This window comes from Pipistrellus hanaki (genome assembly GCF_964339955.1).
Source record: "Pipistrellus hanaki genome assembly, chromosome: 2".
In the NCBI taxonomy this organism is placed as follows: Eukaryota; Metazoa; Chordata; class Mammalia; order Chiroptera; family Vespertilionidae; genus Pipistrellus; species Pipistrellus hanaki.
Genome location: NC_140504.1, coordinates 93,907,503 through 93,913,966, shown reverse-complemented (window position 1 = coordinate 93,913,966; position 6,464 = coordinate 93,907,503). Strand labels below are relative to the sequence as shown.

The window sequence follows — 6,464 nt, the reverse complement described above, 5'->3', positions numbered from 1 at the left end:
GGTAGGTCGGTTTGCTTTGTCTACAAGGCCGCTGGTGCTGGCGGTATGCTAGCACCTCCCTCAGTCTGTAACACAGCCATCTTAGGGGGCAAATAGGTGATGCGCTGTGAGAACAGTATCAAACGATCCAGAGAAATAAAATACAAGTCTGGGTGATTAGTGTAAAAACAGGGCCTGTGTGAGGTAAAAACAGGCCTGTGTGAGGGGACTTTGCTGTTTAAGACTGTGTGATTATTTATTTATTTATTTATTTCGTTTAGAATGCAGCAAAATTAAGGAATGATTTTATTTTTTTCAGTTAACATAATCAGCCCATTGACTCTTAGCATACAAATCCAAGGAAGATAACACCTTCACTAAGTTACAAATCAATACAGTTCTCTTTAATAGAATCAAATCATGTTTTTGTTGGAATTATATTTAACTTGAGTGATAATTTTCACTCCCAAAAAGTGTGAACAAAAGGGGCCACATGCAGACTGACAAGCACAGGGAAGGCCTGCATCTACATCACCAATCTGAAGAGAAGCTTCTGCTGGCAGCTCGGGCCATTGTTGCCATGGCAACCCCAGCTGACATCAGTGTCATATTGTCCAGGAATCCTGGCCAGCGAGCTGCGCTGAAGTTTGCTGCTGCCACTGGAGCCACTCCTATTGCCACTGCTTCACTCCTGGAACCTTCACCAACCAGATCCAGGCAGCCTTCCGGGAGCCAGGTTACTGACCCCAGGGCTGACCTCTAGCCTCTCACAGAGGCCTCTTATGTTAACCTGCCCACCATTGCTCTGTGTAACACAGATTCTCCTCTGCTCTATGTGGACATTGCCATCCCTTGCAACAACAAAGGGGCTCATTCAGTGGGTCTGATGTGGTGGATGCTGGCCCCGTATGTACTACGCATGCGTGGCACCATCTCCTGTGAACCCCCGTGGGAAGTCATGCCTGATCTTTACGTCTACAGAGATCCTGAAGAGATTGAGAAGGAAGAGCAGGCCGCTGCTAAAAAGGCTGTGACCAAGGAGGAATTTCAGGGTGAATGGACTGCTCTTGCTCCTGAGGTCACGGCTGCGCAGCCTGAGGTTGCAGACTGGTCTGAAGGCATGCAGGTGCTCTCTGTGCCCATTCAGCAGTTTCCTACTGAAGACTGGAGTGCTCAGCCTGCCACTGGAGACTGGCCTGCAGCCCCCACTGCTCAGGCTACTGAGTGGGTAGCAACAACCACTGAGTGGTCCTAAGCTGTTCTTCCACAGATTCTAACAGGACGGAAATAAGGTTGGTGGAAAATAAACAGTTTCTATAAGAAAAAAAAAAAGTGCACACACATTGGGTTTAAAAACATATGCCTAATGTTTAACTATTAAACTGCAACTAAAGGTTGAATCATTTCCCCCCCATGATGATTGTTTCACTATTGTCAGAAGGAGCCTAAAGCACTTAATGTATTGTTGTAGTCCTAATACTTTTAGAAATAGATTTTGGGCTGTAGTTATTTAAAAATGAGAAAACAAACTCGCTGAGGGAATACTATTTTCTTCTGGTGCAAAATAAGCCAGACATTACAAGAAGTCAGCGTTTCTGACTAAGCAGGTGTCTGTTATGGCTTTTTACAAAGCGTGCACAATTACCAGGGTGCACTGTTCTCTTTCTCCCACTCCAGCTCTCTGGGCAGCTTGCCCCTTACCAGTCTGTCTTAAACACTCTGAAAGTACTCTCTCTCTCTCTCTCTCTCTCTCTCTCTCTCTCTCTCTCTCTCTCTCTCTCTTCTCTCTCTCTCTTCCCAACTTCCTTCCTCCCTCCCTAAAGATACCATTCAATCAAAGGATCAATTACATTTATTTCTCAGGCCAAATGATGACTCACAAGACAGAAGCAAAGAAAAAATGGAAGGGACAGACTGGTTTTGAATTATTCAGTAGCAGACTCCATGTAAATAAAACTATCAAAAGCCTCAGGATTTCCAGAGAGAAAAAGCCAGAAAAGAGCAGCCCAGCTGAAAGCGGTTTGGCTCAGTGGCTAGAGCCTCAGCCTGTGGACTGAAAGGTCCCGGGTTCGATTCCTGTCAAGGGCACATACCTTGGTTGTGGCCACATCCCCAGTAGGGGGTATGCAAGAGGTAGCTGATCGGTGATTCTCTCTCATCGATATTTCTAACTCTATCTCTTTCTCTTCCTCTCTGTAAAAAAATAAATAAATAAATAAAAATTAAAAAAAATATATATATATATATATATATATATATATATATATATATATATATATATATATATATATGGCAGCCCAGATGTGGCCTGCAGGTTGGCATGGCAGCTGTTCACACAATTTTTTAATGTTGAGACAGAACAAAGAGTCCTGGTGTCTTACATACTTAGTTCACTCTTTCCCACAGCTAGCAAGCTCAGCCTGAGAGTGCAGGCAAAGTGACCCAGGTCGCTGCAGGAGCAAAGTGTTTCCCACCATTCCTTTTTCGAAACGGGAAATATCATTTTCTGGAAAAGATTCCAAATTGGCTTTTGATTTTACATGCCAATTGCCGGGGCAGCTGCAAACGACTTTAAGCAGTGATTACAGCCATGTGCACATAACTTTCTGCCTTTTTATTGCCTAGAAATTCAGGGGCTGGCCTCTCTCCGCTGTTATTCTGAACTGGCTTCACATTCAGAGATATGCACTTGCACACACCTCACCCATGCCTGCACTTTCTGGGCTGAGGCCTGAGAACCAGCCAATAGCAAAGGGCGATTTTATTTCTACAAACAGGACAGTTTAGTTCCAGGCATAGCCAGCTCAGTGCCCTGCCCCACCCCGCCCCCGGGGTTTTACATTGCTTAGTTCATCTGGCTTAATGTTAAATACCCTGTTTCCCCGAAAATAAGACAGTGTCTTATATTAATTTTTTCCCCCAAAGTTGCGCTAGGTCTTATTTTCAGGGGATGTCTTATCTTTCCATGCGCTAGATCTTATTTTCAGAGGATGTGTTATTTTCGGGGAAACACTGTAGCACTCAAGCAGGTTGCTCACCTGCCACTTTCGTTTGGCTCCCCATCTTTCTGTGTGGTCAAGTCTGATTAACTCCTTTTTTTTTAAATTTAATTTTATTGTTTAAAGTATTACAAATAGTAGTACATATGTCTCTCCCCCTCCCCCTCTCCCCCCAGTGTCTGTGTCCATTGGTTATGCTTATGTGCATGCATACAAGTCCTCCGGTTGATCTCTTATCCTCCCCCGCTCCTCACCCAACACTGCCCAGCCTCTCGCTGTAAGTTGACAGTCTGCTAACTCTTGCACAATGTGGCTTCTTGGGCTGCTGCTGAGGTAATCTGTGTTCCCTGTGCACACTTGCGGATGGCGCTCAGCTGTGCAGGCACTGCAGGGAGGCAGGGGAAAGAGTGCTGTGAACTCCAGTCCTTGGCAGAGGAAGGGGCTAGTTGCAGCCTTTCTGTGGGGTTATAGCAAAACAAAAGCTATTAGAAGTGAAGTAGGGGAGGGTCTGCTTCAGGGTGTGAAACAGTCCACATTTTAGTTTCTTCTAAAGGAACTGTGTTGGTTATGCTGGGGAGGGTGTGGTGATGAAATTTTCACCACCTCTCTCCCAGAGACACTTTGCCTTTCAAAACATTGTAGTTAGAGAAAGAGACTGTTGTCCCCACAAATCTGTCAGGTTTTTATAATGACCCCTTTCAAATGAATGGTATCCGTACTCCTTACAAGTAGTTACCGGTATCTTTATAAACAGCTTATTGAGATACTAGAGGTCCGGTGCATGAAACTTATACATGGGAGGGGGGGGGGTGTCCCTCAGCCCACCTTGCACCCTCTCCAATCAGGGACCCCTTGAGGGATGTCCAACTGCCTAGTTAGGCCCGATCCCACCCATGGGGTCAGGCCTAAATGGGCAGTTGGCGTTCTATCTCACAATCTAGGTCTGCTGGCTCCCAACTGCTTGGCTGCCTGCCTTCCTGATTGCCCCTAACTGCTTCTGCCTGCCAGCCTGATCACCCCCTAACCACTCCCCTGCCAGCCTGTTTGCCCCTAACTGACTTCCACTGCAGGCCTGCTCCCCCCCAACTGCTCTCCCCTGCAGACCGGAGTCCTTCCCAACTGCCCTCCCCTGTTGGCTATCTTGTGTCTCCGTGGGGGCAGCCATCTTGTGTGTTGGAGTGATGGTCAGTCTGCATATTACTCTTTTATTAGATAGGATAGAGGCCTGGTGCACAGGTGGGGGCCGACTGGTTTGCCCTGAAGGGTATCCCAGATCAGGGTGAGGGTTCCCTTGGGATGTGGGGCAGCCTGGCGAGGGGCCTGTGGTGGTTTGCAGGCCAGCCATGCCCCCTGGCAACCCAAGTGGAGACCCTGGTATCTGGGGTTTATTTATCTTCTACAATTGAAACTTTGTAGCCTGGAGCAAAGCAAAGCCTCCTGTTTGCTCTGTGGCCAGCAGCCATTTCTATTGCAACTTATGTATCTTCCATAATTGAAACTCTGTAGCCTTAAGTGGAGGCCTGAGCCAGCCAGGGTGTGAGAAAAGCTTGGCTTACTCCATTGCAAGGGGCAATCCTAGCCTCCTGCTCTTTCCAGCTCCTTGGCTGCTGCCATTTCTGTTTAGATTTACCCTGTTTCCCCGAAAATAAGACAGTGTCTTATATTAATTTTTTCTCCCAAAATTGCGCTAGGTCTTATTTTCAGGGGATGTCTTATCTTTCCATGCACTAGGTCTTATTTTCGGAGGATGTGTTATTTTTGGGGAAACACGGTATGCACCTTCTATAATTGAAACTTTGTAGCCTTGAGTGGATGCCTTGGGCAGCAAGGGCAAGTGGAAAGCTTGGTTTCCTTCTTTGCTGGGGAAACCCACGCCTCCCTTCTGCTCTCTGTGGCTGTAGCCATCTTGGTTGGGTTTATTTGCATATTTGCTTCTGATTGGGTGGTGGGCGTGGCTTGTGGCTGTAGTGGAGTGATGTTAATTTGCATATTACTCTTTTATTAGATAGGATAACTTACTGATAGATCCTCTCTCTCCCCGACTGGTGGGCAGAGTTATGATGTTATTGGCATCTGCCGCTGAGACATCCTTGAGACATGCGTGCTGAGTGCCCTGGGGCCCACCCCTTCTCATTCTGCTGTGGGCCCAACCCTTTCCTGTTCCTCTCCTCAAAAGGAGTCTCCACCCATGCACATGTTACTGTCTCTTCCAGTCTGCAGGAGGCAGTCCAGCTGTGGTCCTCCTTCTTCTCCTCCCTTCCTCTAATCCTGGTTTCTCTACCTCCTCTCTAATAATTCTCACTTGTTATTGCGGAATAAACCTCCCCTTTAACATATCTTGGTCTCCGACTCCCGTTTCCTGCTCCTTGAACCTTATACTTACATTCTATAAAGTTTACCTATTTAAATGCTCTTTAGCATACAGGGTTCCCCCCCACCCCCCATGTATACATTGAAAGTGCCATTTAATGTAACAGAGTTTGAACAGTTTATTGGCATGGTTTCAGATTCCACATTGCAACTAAACTGTAAGAAATGACTACTTTTAGAGTTTTGAGGTAGCATCTAAGAAGAACATCCACAAAGCTATTAAATTTCTCCTGCCTTACTAGCTAGATATCTATGTGAGGCTTGACTTTTTTTCATATATTTAAACCTAAAAACATATAACAATAGATTGAAAGCAGAGGCAGAAATGAGACTATAGCTGTCTCATATTAAGTTGGCCTTTAAACAAATTTACAGAAATGTAAAATAATGCCACTCTTTTCACTATTTAAAAAAAAATATTGACTCTTTTAAAAAATACTATCTTAGGTTAATATGTAATAGGTTTTATTTTTGTTATTTTAAACTGCTGCTGCAGTGTGAGCTTCTCCTAATCAGGACTGACTGGGTGTGAGCCTGTGGCAGGCACGGCAGTGTGGCCAGGATGAGCGGGAGCTGCAGGCAGGAGCAGCAGGAAGCATTGAACTGCTGGTTTCGGCCCAATTCCTGCAGACCATGCTGAGGAACCCCACCCATGCACAAATTTATGCACTGGGCCTCTAGTATACTTATAAGCTCTTGTAAATCATGTTAAGATTTTGGGATTTTGTCTGAAGTACATAAAAAATGACTATAATATGAATTACTATACTATGATCATTCAAATTTTAGAAGATAACAGGTATTTGTTGGAAAAGGATTGGAAGGGGACAAGAGAAAAGATGAGAAGAGCACTTGGATGGCCATTTTAAAGGTCCAGGAGAGAGACAGTGGCACCTGTACTGGGAAGAGATGGTGCACATGGAGCTACTTTGTTTAATATAGTTCTTGCTGTCCTCATTGGAGAGAAGACTCCTACTCACCATGCTTAGTGACACCAATTCTAAGTATCACAAAGATTACATATCTATTACATCAATTTTATAATTATTTACTTTATGTGTGTGTGTATTGTGACTAAATGTCCATATTTACTTTGGTAATTATGTTGGATAACAC

At 45.0% G+C, this 6,464-nt stretch overlaps 1 pseudogene across 1 annotated transcript; it reads left to right on the top strand.

Moving 5' to 3' along the window:
* The first annotated feature begins 472 nt into the window (after window positions 1-472).
* Window positions 473-1,242, top strand: LOC311617405 (small ribosomal subunit protein uS2-like; annotated as a pseudogene). Its single transcript has one exon. The product of its transcript is annotated as a small ribosomal subunit protein uS2-like (transcript).
* The last annotated feature ends 5,222 nt before the right edge of the window (window positions 1,243-6,464 follow it).